The following is a 15,619-nucleotide window of genomic DNA, read 5'->3' as shown; positions in this document are numbered from 1 at the left end:
CCTGCTCATCTGCAGAAGGACTGCTTGGAATGACTAACGTGAGAAGGTGTGTGCTGACAATGCGTAACGTGCAACTAATCGGCTCACTGCTAACAAGCCCACTGAGGGGCAAAGAAGGACCAGCAAGAACGTCGCCGTGACCATCAACAACACAGACCTGCTGTGTCAGCACCAATTACTGCAGTGACTTTCAAAGTCCCCCCACAACTCCAACTCACCCTGCCACCATCAGGGATCAAAATGACCTGAAATTGGGTTCAAAATGTTTAAATACCTCCGTTGTGCCGGCTTGTTTCTCCAACAAATGCTACTGCAAAGGGTTTAAGAACTTCCAAGTTCAAGGTGCAGACCACAGACAAAAGCTGTATGTTGAAGAAATACTCCCTGGGAATGCCCAAGTAGCTTCACACGCTGGGGAAAGAAAATCGCACCCCTCTGGCATTCTCCTCCTCACTGAACCATCTGCCTGGGAAGCAGAGGATAGTGAAGCCAGGAGGTGACAAAGGGACCTGCCTTCAGACAGATCAACTCCCAACTTAGACCCAGAACTGACTTGCAGTCCCAAGAAGCCAGGGTTCTGCTAACAGCAGCTCACTTCTCACGGACGCTCCCTTGAAGGCATCTAGCTTCGCAGGCTCCCTAAGTCTCATCAGCAACGTGTAGGTGGCCCTAGGCTGACACGGCCTGAATGGAGATCTATGAAACAGCACCGATATTCATTCAACATGACAGTGTCTGCCCGCCGCCCACATCCTAGGACTCACGCCGACCTGCTATCGCTTCCACTGGGAAACAGGAAAAGATTTTAGAAACATTAGCTCCTCTGTCTCGCGAAGAAATAAATCCCACCCACTCCTCGATTATTCTTTTGTTATTTAAGGACAGCTCACAAGAAGAAAACAGCTAATATTAACTTTAGGGGAAAATGTTGAACATGTTCTATCACCCACTTATGAGATATAACATATTCCATATAGGCACGCAGGTAACGTTTTAGGATACTGTATGTTAAAAGTCAATACCGACACCTTTCACAGATGCTTTACTTCTTATACATCCAGCATTCCCCTGGGACCTTAGCCCTTTCTGCAAATAAAATATCTAATTTTATGAGAATAAGAAATTCGACAAAATTTTTCTTTAATATCAAAACAAACATTAGGAGTGGGGTGGGGGGAATATATATATACACGTGTACAAGCAGCCCTACCACACAACCCATTCAACTCATGTTCAAACATTTAGCTAAAGATGACAGGCACATCAAATTAATTTGCCAAGAAGTCGTCAGGAAAGAACAGGTACATGTGAAATTATGTGCCGCAAGTCTACATGAATTTTAAAAATAAAACTAAATAATTACAAAGTGTTAGAAAGAGAAAAAATCGAAATGTTAAGTGCAATTGGAATTGTATTTTCTTAAACAAAAAACTCAAAAGATATTAATACCCATCGATGAGTTTCTTGTAATTTCCAGAAGTCATTGACTAAATTGAAACTAGGATGACCCAACGGCAAGCAGCACTTGTGATGTGTGCAGCACTCATAACACCTTTCTTTAGGATAATAAAGCTTTGCTTATTAAACACAAGTTTGCATAGCTTGTTCTGTTTCCGGCAGAACTGTGATTTCAATGGTACGATCAGTTCATCCATCACTTGACACACAGTGAATTAACTTATCTGGTGGAGTTTTGTATAACTGCTACTGCCTGGCTCTGCCACTGATGAAGGAGCCGCACGAGCTGATGCCAGCAGAGCAGGGGTTAAACCCAGGAATGTGACAGTCCTGCGGGTGATAAGGTGACAGGGAGCTGAGGCCAGCACGGGGCTCTAACTTACTCGGAGAGAATTGGAAATACTCAGAAATAGTCCCAGTGGTAAATAAACCTCTATGCCCTATGTTATGTCACCCTGGGAAGAATAAAAAGTTTTGTGGTGTGTGTTTTTTTAACTCACATTGAAAGTTTTTGAACTACAGAAGCTCCAGAAACATGCCGAGTGTGAAATGTGGCACATATGAGCATGTTCTTTGGAAGAATAAACGACGTCGTTGTATCAACGACAACTTGCATTAAATCCGTATTTGCATTGAAATTGTTTACCCACTTTACTGGGCAGCTTAGTCTGCTAATAATAATAGTATCTAAGTCTGATCCTTAAAAATATCAAGCGTAACTCCACGCAGCACCTTTGGAAAAGCATCTATACAATATAGAACAGCAATATATGGCAGATGGACTTCGGATAGAAGCAAAAGAGACTAGCTGGTTAAAAAAATGACAGTCTACATTTTAAACACGCCGACTTTTCCAATTAAGGCGCAACCCTGGAGGCGCAGAGGCATGACTGCTGCAGGCTGAGGTGTCAGAGGTGAAAAGACAGACCAGCCAGACAGACGGCGGCGAGGACAGAGACGCAGCGGGTCGGAGCGCGCGCCCTGGCGCCGTCGGAGGGCGAGTCCACGCGCTGAAGGACGCACCGGGCAGTGACAACCAAGCCCGCATCTGGTCTCCACTTTCAGCCAAGCGTGGGCTTTCATTCAACCCTGATTTCCACTCCAGACAAGAACAAATAACCTCTTGCTCAGCGCCCCAGCTGAGGCCCCCGCGGTTTGCTCTCCTGACCCCAGCCGATTTTGGTGCGCCTGCTCCTCTCCAGGCGTCCCCTACCACGCGCGTTTTCCAAAGTCCCTCCCCGGGTCGCACGCCCCACCTGTCCCGGAGCCGTCGGAAGAGCCGGACGCCCGCCGCCACCGTCCCCGCCGCCGCCAGCACGGGGACCCGGCAGAGCGCCCGGAGCGCAGGACTTACCGGGAGGCGAGCGCCGCCGTCGGGGGAGGGCGTGCCCGGCACGTGTCCGTCCGCGCGTGTCCGCGCGCGCCTGTGCCCGCGCGCGAGCCTGGCCGTGCGCGCCGAGCCGGCCGCACTGACTCCCGGGCGCCGACGGGCTCAGCCCATGGTGTGGGCGCCGGCTCGGGGAGGCTCCCTCAGCCGCCAATCGCCGCGCAGGGCGGCCGCCCCGACGCGCTCCTCTGGATCCCGGAGTACGCGCCGGGGGCGGGGCGGGGGCGCGTGTCCAAGGGCGCGTGGGGGCGCGCGCTCCAGTCCAGGTGCGCGTGGGTGCGCCGGAGCGCTCGCGTCCGTGCGCGCGCGCCCTCGGGCCGGGGTCGCGGGGGGCGCGGGCGGAGAGGGGGGATCTGGACACCGCTTGGGTTGCGCACCGAGTTGGCGGCTCCGCGGAGGAAAAGGAGGAGGAGCGGAGCCTGGGACGACGTGAGCATCCAGCGAGGCCAGGCCCCGGCGGGAGAGGAGCCCGGGACGCACTGCCGGGCGGGGAGAGGAGCGCGACCGCAGCGCAGCGGAGGGCGGGGAGGGTCGGGGACCGCGAGATGGGGAAGCGCGGCGGGGCTGGCTCCCGGGCGCTCGGCGTCGCTTCCAGTGAGAAGTAATTTCTCCCCGGCCTCGGCCGGTACAGACATCAAAAATAACAAAAGTTAAAACGGGTTGTCGCAGAAGTTTAAAATGACCACCGACTGCCTTGGAAGCTACTCAGAATTAAGACGACGTCGCTCGCGGACTATTGAAGAAGAGACAGCCGCCTAGGTGCCCGGGCTTTAGTGATCCTGGAGTCACCACTTGCGCGTGCCCAGCTGGGACAGGACGGCGGGGGCGCAGGAGGAGCGGGGAGCGGTCGCGAGGATGTCAGGATGCAGAGGAGACACCCCAGCCTGAGGGACGCGGTGACAGCAGCCCTGTGCCGATACTGTCCCCAGGAAACAGCTTCCAAAAGGCGGAGCCTCACGGTTCCTCTCACTGACCCTGGGGGCACCTTGCTAAGCCCCTCCAGATGTTTTCGTTTGAAAAGGAATTCTGGCATCAAAATCGCGCTTACCTGAGTGCCGCTCCTCTGGACTCCTGTCGCCCTGGCACCGTCACGACAGTCCCTGCGCGGATCGCCAGGAACCCATCCCAGAGCGTCCTCTTGCACACTCTGCCCTTCCGACCAAGTGAAAACTACTCATGTCCCTCCCTCTCCAAACTTTAACAGCCAAGAATTTCAGCAAACAGCCAGAAAGAAAGCTAAGTCCCCCCACCCCAAGGGAAGGGAGGGAATAAGCACTCCTTTAATTTGAAAAATAATAATTAAAACTCCCTCAACCTTTAAGGCCGGGCAACACAATCTATTAATTGGTCGCTATTAACATGCAGTTTTATTGACCATAGCACACAGAAGTCTGATTGTGAAGGAGGAGTGTTTTCAATGAGAGTGGAGTTATTTTAGCTGCAGACGTGTTTACATTTCTGTGGTTTAGTCTATAACTTTCTCTTTTTCTTGCTTCAGAATTCTGCTCCATGAAGCAAAGCCCTTAGCTCCCAGACATTCCAAAAAGTCTGCCAAAATAATAGAAAAAAAGAGAGGGAAGAAAAAACACACAGAGACCCCCAAGTCTGGGTCAGGCTCAGGGTTGTAAGTGGGCATCTTAGGTATGCCCCCTTCCCACACACTTTCCAGTTTCAAAAAAAAAAAAAAAAAAGCCTTCAGGGCTCCATTTCCTGTTTGCTGGGGAAAAATAAAATGGGTCTAAGCAGCTGAGTCTAGAAATTGCCTTCTCCAGGACCTATAGATTCTGAGAGGGTCTTTAACCCTAGAAATGCCAAAATAGGCTCATTCATTTGAGAATCTATGGTTACAAACTCTGCAAGGGAGTGCTTCTCTTTTAAATGGACAGCCTTCATGAAACTACAAATGCATTCCTAGGAAATTTCTTGAACAAGCAGGCACATCCTGGTAGATCAGATACAAGCCCACCTCTCCACAGGAGGCCAAGAGTTGAAACAAATAAAAGTAAATACTGAAAACAGTGCAGGCTGCGGACAAGGTGCATCCCTTTCTTTCTGAGCTGGTAAGAAAAAATAGCAGACTGCACGTTCAAAGGTGCCTATTTACTCACAGGATCATGCCAGTTTATTTCGTCCGTGCTAGATGTATCATTTGCAAAACTGATTTTTTTAGAATTGCTCCCCAGTCACCCAGAAGTCACAGTGCCGCTGTTCACAGGGTCTTCAAAATATATTCAACCTGCCTCTCCCCCTGACTGACTACCAATTGCATATTTTGGTTCATTTTTCTCTCTATTCTCCAAATATTCCAGATCCAAGAAACCTCACTGTATTTTGAAATTTTTCTCTTAGCCACTAATTTCCAAACCTCACCACGGGGAGCCCTTAACATTTCGGGGAGCGCTTTAAAGTGAACAGATAGAGTCTCGACCTGTCCCAACGATCTTGGCAGGCCACTGGGCAGTGGCTCTGCTCCACAATACTACGTTACCCTGGCGACGTTCCCCGATTATCCTCACTAGTGCCTAATATTATAATAATATAGAACAGTACTGAAAATTATATTGTGTGCCAGCTGACAGAGCGTGTTTTATGCATGAAGAACTGCACTTTAATAGTAGAAAGAGCATGATGTCAACAACCCAAGTTACCACGATTGAGAACAGGAAAAAATGTGTTCAGAAGAAAACACAGTATTTGAAACAATGTCATTGCTACCTAGATGATAGATGACAGAGATCGATGAGAGAGAATTTTTTTAAAGGCACACACTGAGCCCGCTCACAAAGCTGAGGTCATTAACTTTGGAAATTCCCAGAGTATTGCAGGGTTCGGACATCATCTCCTCCAACCGACTGTATCTTGTTGAAGTTAGGAAGTTCTTTCTATTGTCTAATCTAATCCCCACCTACTACTACAGCATTCCCTCAGCCTGCTCCATAATCAAGGCCAAATATAGAAAATCAGTTTCAGCTAGTTAAATGGATTGAGTTAATTTGAGAGGCCGACAGCACACAAGTAATGGAGACACATTTACTATCTGTCTGTTTTGCAGGACAAATAAGAGATACGGTAATTCTAAATTCATAAAAATATCACTTAAAAGGAAGGTTTTTTTTATAAACATGCCACTGGACACACTTTATAAGAATTAGTAGTTTTAAGTATTTCATACATGAGATAATCTTCTTTCTATATAAGGTTTTGTGGTCGACTTAATTCTTTTTGAAATCCCTTTTATCCGAAAGATGTTTTGGATTAATTTAAGTATTTGTTACTGGATAATGTCAAGTTCTTGTTCAATGAAATGTCCTGTGCTGGGTTGTCACACCTGTTAAATATAAGCCTCCTTTCCTTTTGATATTCTGAGAAGGGCCTTAAAAGGTTTACATCCTTCAATATGGAGATTTAATTGCTTTACCTATAATAAAAATAATCCCTATAAAATTCAGATTGTGGCTATTTCAAAGCCGAAAGAACTATTGGGTTGGGATGTAGAGGTTGCAGTTCAAAAAGCCTTCCACTTTTAATATAACAGGCACGGAGTTATGAGTTATAAACTCCTGGTTATCATTTCGTAAGGTCTGGTCTTTGTTGTCCTTGCACGGCGCGCCTGCGAGCTCTCTTTATGGCTTAGCAGTTAGCTGTGCGTGTGCGCGTGTTAAATGTGGAAAGGGTAGCGGATCCCTCTGCGGTAAGTGCTCACCAGGGAGGAAGTCTCACATTCTGCTTTAAATGAGGTACTGGAGTGAGATCCCCGCACCGACTGCCACGGTCACGTCTTCGGCGAGCTCACCGGGGCCCGAGGCCATCGTGAAGGGTAGCCGTGGCTCGAGAAAGGAGGCAGCGGGCAGGCCTCACTTTTCAGTTGGTCACTTTTCAGTTGTCCAGGCCATGGGCGCCCTTCAGCATTCCTCTGGGCTTCCCGAGCCCTTCACCCCACGGCCTGACTCAGTCCACTGGGACCTTCTTGCCATCGTGGAGGTTGGGGGACAGGACCTTCCACTCCAAGATCCACCTTCCTTCAGGGCGATCCAAGACAGGGAAGGGAGGGGAACATGTGTCAGGACTCTAGCCTTGGCTTCTAAAAGTAGCCTCCCCGGGTCCCCCTGTCCGCACCGCAATCCTCACCCCACTCCCTGACGCCTGTCCTTGATTTTGAGTGAACACGGAAGGACAGAGACGCACATTCTCTCGGAAGAGTCCGGGACCTACTACACAAGCGTTACTGTTATATTTTATCACCAACTGCTAAGAACTCCGTTTTCTGTGTTCTTTACCCCCCAGACTAGTTCCACACAGCCCTTTCCATCCACGTCAGATGCAGTTCGTCTCCAGTGCACACAGCAGTTCCTAATAACACGTGCTGACCACAAACTGCTCCGTAAAATTGCATAATGCATAATTCCTATCAACTTGCATAATTCACAAAACAAGTTGATAAGAAACACATTGTTCTTCTGTCAGTGAGCGTTGGTGACAAAGGTTGTACAAATGAATCAGGAGACTGGATTTGTATTTTTTAAATGGAATTACATGCAGCACATCGGGAGATTTACTCCAGCTCCTCTGGCGATTATATTTAGGCAATTTTGCTTTTGAGCTTCATGTACTATGACACAATCTATCAATGAACAACTTTGTCATGTACGTTTTCCTCCACGCGATTACTCATGAGTGCAAAAGCAGCTGCCTTTTTAGAAAATAGAGACAATTTCTCAGTGATTTTTGAACTGATAAAGGCATTGGCCTCACAATGCATCAATGCAAATGAAATCAATATCTTAATGACTTCCTTTTAAGTAGCAAATGATTATCTTATGATTATGGATGGCTTGATATAATTTTAATGGGTGAAAAGTCAATTTCAGGTAGAACGCACAGACCGTGGGTAAGGAATGCATGCGAACAGGCATCCGGCACTTACCTTGACCTTGGCCAAGTCACAGCCTCTTGACTGAAGCCTCAATTTTCTTATCTACAGACTGGGGCTGTTGGAGTGGATGACCTGAGGCTAAACACAGGACCTCCCAGAGGAGAACCTGGGGTATTCATCTTCACATCCCTATTTTTGGTATTGTGACTCATTGATTGATTAACTGGTAGCCTATTAGGAATCACACTCCTCTTGGATAAGCCCTGAGCACACACACACCTCTTGCTTCTCTCAGGCATGCATGCAGCAAGAGCAGAGCCCCCTGGGATGGGTTCCCTTACCTTGGGGTGCTATGCCCACCTGGTGCTGGGTGGGGAGCTGCAGTCTGCACACCAGTGAGCAGAGCCTTGCGTCCACAACAAATCACCTTGGCAGCTTCAGAAGTAAGGCCATGGTCTGGGCCCCACCTCGGACTGAGTGAATCAGAATTGGGACAGTGGGATTGTGGCACTGATATGGATGCTTGCAGCTCCCCAGGTGATTGGAAGGAACAACCACAGTTGAGGGTCAGAACTGTCAAAATTATGGTCATTAAACGAGTAATGAAATCTGAAATCTTCTGAGATAATTCTAGAAAAATGCACTTTAAAGATAAATTCTGTCACCCCAAACAGTTGCCTGGCCAGGGTCCCCTCTTCCTGTGGTTAGTGTCACTTTCTGCTCTGTCACTAAGTCCTGGAGTCTTGGAATTTCTTTCTCATTTTGGACTTCCCCTCCTGGAACGGCCTTCCCACCTGCATGCGGTTTGCCATGTACGAAGCACTTACACACACATTTGCCAGACAGGTGCCCTTCAGTCACCTCACGCAGTAGTACAGGCCTGAGATGCCCCAAGTTCAAAAGGCGCCAAAGTGAGTCAAGACTCAAACCCAGACCTTAGGAGCTTTCGCCACATGGCCAGTTGGCCACCCTTCCTATTCAGAGGGCCTTCTGGACCCCTCCCGGGCGGCGCTGGGCCTGCTTTAGTTCCTGCCCTCCAGCCAGCCTTCGCTCCTCTCAGACAACACGCGTGTCTCGCAACCTCCTCCTTCCCACAGTGGAACTATGACCATGTTTAGCTTCTGGTTCGGACCGTGAGCTTCTCGAAGCAACTTCAGTTTCCCACAACTTATATACAGCAGCTACTCAACGAGAACCGGTCTTTGAACCCTGCCCCTCGCTTGCCCCATAGCTAGTCACCATGGGCCACACTGACCGCAGCTCCCACGGACACCCCGTTTGTCTATTCCCAGGGCCCAGGCCTGGGAGTTCAAGGTTTATGGCCTCATAGCTGGCCACTGGGGCACCTCCTAACCACCCATCCGCCACCTGGGCACCACACCAAGCACTATCTTGCCAAAGAGCCCTCACCTCATCACTCCGCAGCGCCTTCAGAGGCTTTCGGGAGCATCTCCTGCCTGTTGGGGAGATTCCAGATGCATGGCTACCTGTCCCCAGGTGAGACTTTGACAATCATGAACACATTTTGCAGAGGGACAGCTGCTCACCCCCAGACAACCTTCCCTGTCTACCTGCCTGCCTGGAGTGGGGAGGGAAGTTAGGATTTATGGAAGAAAGTCCAGGAAGAAGATTCTGACATGCAGAACAGGACCGTGGAGCAGGAGGAGAGCTTCTCTTTCTAAGACCCCAGAACTTACCTGGCACTGAGCAAGCCCGGCACCCTATCTAGGGCACTCTCCCATGGTGTCAAGAACAGAGTCCCATGTGCCATTGAGATCTAGCTGGCGCCCCAGCTAGTTTGGCTCAGTGGTTAGAGCATGGGCCCACGGACTGAAGGGTCACAGGCTCCATTCCAGGCAGGGCACATGCGGGAGGCAACCAATGGGTGTGTCTCTGTCACATCGATGTTTCTCTCTCTCTCTCTGTGTCTCTCCCCCTCCCTTCCACTCTCTCTAAAAAAAATAAAAAATAAATGGAAAAAATATCCTCAGGTGAGGATTAATAAGACAACAAAAAGAGATCTAGCTGGGGAATTAGGATTCAGAAGAGCGGGTGATGTAGGGGAAAGCCCACTGCCCTGAGGCCCCAGGATGGGTGGGAGAGACGGGAGGAAGTTGTGAACCAGAAAGTCTGAGTCCCTGTGGCCTCCTCCGGCTGCTGCCTGGCGGTGCAGGGAAGGCGAGGCCAACAGCAGTGCAGAGGGCTTCTTGTACCCAATTCCCAGTGAGGGGCCAGGAAGCTCCCACACCCCAGAGCCTAAGGTGTCGGAGGGGGACCTGCGTGTCCCCCTGTGGTGTGAATTCTCAGTTATGATCCCAGGAGCCTGCTGCGGTGAGGTACGGTCACTCTCAGTGTTGGAAGTCAGCCTCTGGGCTTGCAGGCCCAACACCTACCGCTTCCTTGCATGACCCCTCTTACACCCAGGGTCTCTCCCACTTCTGACGGTGCGCAGCCACCATTTTCACTTTGTAGCATCGATCACAGCGCTGGAAAGATAATCCTTCGTAACGAATGTCCATTGATTCATTGGCCTTTAGTGTCACCTCCTAAACCTCAGGTAGCACTCTCTGTGGCCCAACTCACCTCATTGTACCTAAATATGATCAACACAGTTGACACTCTGCATGGGACCCACTGGCTCACCTGAGTTCACCCCCAGATGCGGGGACTGCTCCCACATATCCCAACACCTTCCCTCCCCAGCATCTCATTGTGCAAGGCAGCCCAGATGTGCCAGGGGCTGTGCAGAGGCGCAACCCTCAGCCGATGAGGAACCAGCAGTGGGCAAGCCCGTCCCAGATCCCCGCTCCCCAGAGGCACAACTCGGAAGCATATTACACAAGGGCCTTTCGAGGTTTCCGTGGACTTGAGCTCGACCTCCCTGGTGCAGTAACCAGCTGGGCCCCTCCTTTGTTCCCCCACCACCACCTCCTGGGCTCACTTCCCAGATAAACTACTGAATCCAAACCCTGTCTCAAGTCACTGTGGGTCCCTTGCTGTCCCTACAAGCGGGTCACTTGCTTGTGTTTGCCCCGACCCTCATTCTGCACCAGATGCAGAACTGGCCTGTGGACCTGACCCAGGGGTGGACTGAGGGCCAGGTGGCACTGCCAGCCTTAGGCTTTAGAACTAGAATGAGCTGGAAGACCACCTCTGTGGGGAATCAGGCATTGAGAGATTTGGAGGCCTCGCCCTCTTGCAACCTGACCAATGATGCAGCTTGTGTCAAGAAGGTGGCAGCTGTGTCACTTGTTGTCTAAAAATGTCCAAAGCTGCTGTTGTCCAAGGAAGGACCTCATCCTTCTAACCATCGCCACAGGCAAACAGGACAGCCCTGGCCCCTCATACACCATCTGATTTGGTTTTTCTTTGCATCTCTTTAAAAGTCACTTTGACCAAAGAGAGCAAAAAAAAAAGTGGTAGAAAAAAGTGCTGGGAGGTCAGGGTAAAATGCACATGGTGTCACCCTGCATCCCATGGGTGACCATGACTGAGGGAGCAAGTCCCCATCCAGCACTGAGCCCAAGTCACAGGCGCTGTGGACCCTGGAGCAGGATGAAGGCCGGTGCGCCTCCGTCTGTGCAAGTCAGAGAAAGGGGTGGGCAGCAGGCACAGAGCAGCAGGTAAATCTGGTGCCGTCTCCCACGGGGCACACGTGTTCCCACTCCGGGTCACAGGCCCTTCCATGGCGGAACTCAGCACACGGTGTGATTAAGTGAGTCTCCGCCTCCTGCCAGCCCTGCAGCCTTGACGGTCGGTTTTGTCCCATTTATCTTAGTGCTCAGAGCCTGGCACATGGGAGATACTGAATAAACGCTTTTGAAATTGAGTTGAATTATATTGGGTGTGCTTTGTCTTGGATTAAGATACACTGGAGCTAAAAGCAAAACATAATGTAGTCTGTGTGAGTAGATAGATGATAGATAGAATATAAATATAACATATATTTATGTGTAAGCACACTCACTGTCTCTTCCAAATTCGCCTGAGTTTTACGTTCATTCCATTCATCAATCAGGCCCAGAGCTTGGTTCAGTTGTAACAACTTTCAACCGAGGATTTCAAATCATTGTCATGGAACGACACCCCAGGAACCCAGGGCCTTGCAGCCCAGTTCCAAAGAGAAGAAAATGCGGCCTTTCTCTCCCAGGCATTTCACTTTAAGAGGCGGTTTTCCTCGTGCATATTGTTTCTGGGCCTGCAATTGAGCACCAGATTGCTAATGAATAGGCAGATTTAGCTGTCCGCTTACTCTGGGCAATTACGATTAAAGTTACACACTTTTTATGGTATCCTCCCCCCCCCCCGAGAAGCGGGGGAGCTATGCCTCCCCCTCCGGCCCCCCTGGTTTCCCACTGGCCCCCTGGCTGCTCCAGGGACCAAGCTCCCTTTCATGAGCTCCAGCAGAGCCCGCCAGCCCCAGTTCCTCTGCGGGCCACATCGCCAGACCAGACCACTTCTGTTGAGTTAGCTGTCTGTTTCTATGGGGTCTATCACCAAAGTACTTAAATTCTTTCACTACCAAAGTCACTGGGCTTTTTTTTTTAACAATCCTTGGAAATGATCCCAGCTTAAGAAGGAACGAAACTCAACATTCAGCCAAATACAACTTTTGAATAATTTAAATGAGAGCTACTTAAGTCTTCTGAAAACAACGCCAACCCTGTGTTCTCTGATGTGAAGAGAAAAAAAAATTTATGCACCAATGTGCAGAATTTGAGCCCATGCAGATGGCATGTTCTGCACCATAGACGGTTGTTACTGTTTTGGCAGAGGCGTTCCTGCGACTGGCTCCGCAGAGGGTTTCCACGGCCACTCGCCTGGCAGGTCGGGCTTTGGGTTTTGGCTTGCGGGGAGATCTCTAAGTTACATTACAGCTACATCCATCATCAGATTTTCCTGGGTTTTTGTTTCTCCTCATTTTAAGTAGATACATCAGAGACAGCTACAGCCAGGAGCCAGGTTTCTCAGTCTCTGTTTGGCCACAACATCCTCTGGCTTCTAGAAGAGTCTCCGATGGCTGTTTGACATGTAAAGACAGACTACAGCATTAAGATATTTTCTAGAGAAAAATAAAGCCACGAGCACAACAAAAAGAAACATGGGAGCAGATGACTTGCTTTCCGGCCCCTTGTGATGTGAAGGAGAGATCCGAGGGCTTATTACTCAGCACCCACAACATACACTGTCTGGGGCCTTATAGAAGGAGGGTACAAATCTGCAGAACTAAAGGATCCCAGTTTTCCTTGAGCTAAATTCCTTATAAAGATGTTAAGGCACCTACCCAAGGATCTACAGAAAGGACGTATATGTAAGATAAGGGCTGTAGAACAGAGCAGAGTCCTATTACAGAGTTTAGCTGCATGCGATATTTTTTCCTATCTATACGAGAAACCAAGGTGGGCTTCCTGTAAGTGGTTCAAACTTATGTGCCCTTGTTTTCTCTTCATTCCACTGGAGGTGGATCAGGCACCAACGAGAGAAGCACACTTGTTTACACATTTGGCACACACATGTTGAGCACCTAGTGCACGCATCGTGCCAGGCACTGAGGGTGAAAAGATGACATGACTTCTTCCCTCCAGGAACTGGGATCTGCTGGGGGGGGGGGGATGCAAATGCAGCCTCCCCAGCTCTGTGATCAGCGTACTGGGAGAAACTGTCTCCATTTCCAAGATGCACTCCCCTGCAGCCAGATGCAATACAGATGGAGCTAAGATCTCTTCTGTTGGGCAGAGCAATTTAATTTCAAGTAGACTCAAACCACATCTGTCTGGGAAGCTATATTTAGATGTCCAAGCAAAATCACAGTGAGGCAGATGAGTCCCATTGACACACACATTGTAAATAAGGTCACCCTGTGAATGAGCGGGGTGAAATTCTGATAAATCGTGTAATACAAATTTCATGGATTAAAGTTGAACCCCACCTCGTAGAAGTATTGTGCTAATCAGATTAAATCTGAAAATATGTTGAAATCGAGATTCAAAAAAATGTAGTTGACACAATTCATTTAGCACATATGTGGGGGTTTTTCTTGTGTTGATTCGAGAGTTGCGAATTTAACCCAAATTCTATAACATAAGCATGATTTTGCATATCTTTAGTAAAGTTTAGCCATACTTGCCAAAGAGTTTATGATATTTTTAGCAAGAAATTAAGTGCTGGGGTCTGACTAACCCTGTTAAGAAAATTGGATATAAATTCAAAAGTGAAATTATGTGGTGAGGCCTCCCAGCCCACCTTGGCCCACGAAAATCTTTCATTTCCTTGTGATTATTTCAAGGCATCAGAAATCCCCTCCTTCTCATATAGCTTGTCTCTTTCTGCCTCATGCAACCAGCATTTCCCTGTCTCTCTACAGGAGTCATTACTCAGCTGTCAGGACCTCATCTCTTCCCTGAGGTTGAGGACTTTTCAAACTCAAGAGTCCGCTGCCCCTCTTTTCTCTTTTCTGTTTCTCAGAGTCTCTAGAACACCAGTGAATGCAGGCATTTAAGATTATCGCTAGATCATTTGTTTCAGGGAAGTTGTTGCTAAGTTGCCTTTGGAACAATTACAACACAGTTGATTTCTCTACAGTGCACATAATACCAATGTATAAAGTAGATGCTCAGAAAAACTGGTAGGCGAATTAACAGATTCTGAAGAACTGAGAATTCCACCCGAGTTCTATAAGACAATTTTGCATATTTTTAGGAAAAGGCCAGCATAGCCTCTAAAGAGCTCATCATACAAACTTCAAAAATGCGGTACCCACGGGCTGTTAATCAGAGGTATCACATTGCTGAATATATATATATATACATATATATATATACACACACACACACATATACACATATATATGTATATATATATACATTTTAATCCTTACCTAAGGATATGTTTATTTTTTATTTTTAGAGAGAGGCAGGAGGGGAGAAAGGGGGAGAGAGAGAAACATTGATGTGAGAGAGAAACATCGATCGGTTTTGCCTCCCATATGCGCCACGACTGGGGATTGGACCCAAAACCTAGGTATGTACCCTGACCAGGAAGCAAACCTTTCGGTGTACAGGACAATGCTCCAACCAACTAAGCCACCGGGTCGGGCTGTTGGGTATGTTTTAGACTAGAATAGAGAGGGAGAGAGAAACAGGCAATGCGCAGGAGTTTGAGTCGTCTGACTGCTTACTTATCTGAAGCTTATTTCCACACCGCGGATGTACTACTTCTGTTTTGCTTTGTTTCCATAGGAACCGGAACCCACCTTCAACTTTCTGAAAAGCGATCGTCTTATTTCTGATGTGCAATAGCAGCATGATTTTATTCTTCCTTTACTTTAAAAATCTTTTCTATTTTATTGTCTTTATTTGTTCATTACATAGGGAAGCAGCTTGTTAAACAGAAGAAAGCAGTTTCATCTCCATAGAAACTGCAGGTATCTGGGAGGAGACAAGGTAGCTTTAAACAACCAAAAGGGGGCTCTCCCACCCCCCACACGCCCTCTCCCCAACTCCCTGCCTTTGTTGGACAATCACGTGGGCCTTCAACCGCCCCTCTGTCTTTCCAGCATCTCATCTGATTAAATAAATTCAGTTGTAATAATGTTTCTGTAAGTCTAAGTCAGAAAAAAGCCTCTTTACCCCCCAAGAGTGGGTTATAGAAAGATTCTTACAATTAATAAGGAAAAGCATTTGTGCCCTAAGAGTTTCTCCGTCTTCTTTCATTGAGGGACTATATTTTCACTTGAATTATCAGCACACTCAACAAGATAGGCCCCTGGTAACAGGATGACAATTTTTCACTCCCCCAGATCCGTTTTATAAGACGATGCAGATTTCAGCGGCGGCATAAATAACGGCGTTGTTTGAAAACTCCTGAGGCAGCTCTCCCGGTTCCCCGCCTCTCCCCACCCG

The 15,619-nt window shown here is 48.4% G+C and overlaps 1 protein-coding gene across 6 annotated transcripts in view; it reads right to left on the bottom strand.

The window, feature by feature from the left end:
- The window catches only part of ERG (ETS transcription factor ERG), a 208,847-nt gene extending 203,855 nt beyond the window's left edge, over positions 1 to 4,992 (bottom strand). For 2 of the 6 annotated variants that reach the window (XM_081137723.1, XM_081137725.1), the window contains exon 1: positions 3,894 to 4,992. The gene's annotated coding sequence lies outside the window, so the exon portion shown is untranslated. Of the gene's footprint in view, positions 1 to 2,714; positions 2,735 to 2,812; positions 3,231 to 3,893 lie in introns of those variants that run through there. The other 4 variants (XM_081137722.1, XM_081137718.1, XM_081137719.1 and 1 more) reach the window with 4 other exon arrangements.
- Positions 4,993 to 15,619: the final 10,627 nt, after the last annotated feature.

The sequence above is a fragment of the Miniopterus schreibersii genome (genome assembly GCF_964146895.1).
Source record: "Miniopterus schreibersii genome assembly, chromosome: 5".
NCBI classification, from domain to species: Eukaryota; Metazoa; Chordata; class Mammalia; order Chiroptera; family Miniopteridae; genus Miniopterus; species Miniopterus schreibersii.
Note: the sequence above shows the minus strand (reverse complement) of the source record. Positions and strands in the feature narration are given on the sequence as shown.